Below are 213 nucleotides of genomic sequence, written 5' to 3'. Positions count from 1 at the left end.
GGGTGCCTTTGCCGGAGACTGCCGAACGCGCAGTATGAGAGCGGCCTTTCCGGAGGGCGGCCCCGGCAGGAGGGCCCGGGTGGCGGCGTCTCCCTGGGTGGCCTTTGCTGACGGTTCCTGGAGCCACCGAGCCACGTGACCTCGAAGCTGTGACCCGATCCTGCAGCGCTGACCTTAGAGACACACCTTTGGCCTAAATGGACGCTGGGGCGA

Source organism: Penaeus monodon, chromosome 27 (assembly GCF_015228065.2).
Source record: "Penaeus monodon isolate SGIC_2016 chromosome 27, NSTDA_Pmon_1, whole genome shotgun sequence".
NCBI lineage: Eukaryota > Metazoa > Arthropoda > Malacostraca > Decapoda > Penaeidae > Penaeus > Penaeus monodon.
Note: the sequence above shows the minus strand (reverse complement) of the source record.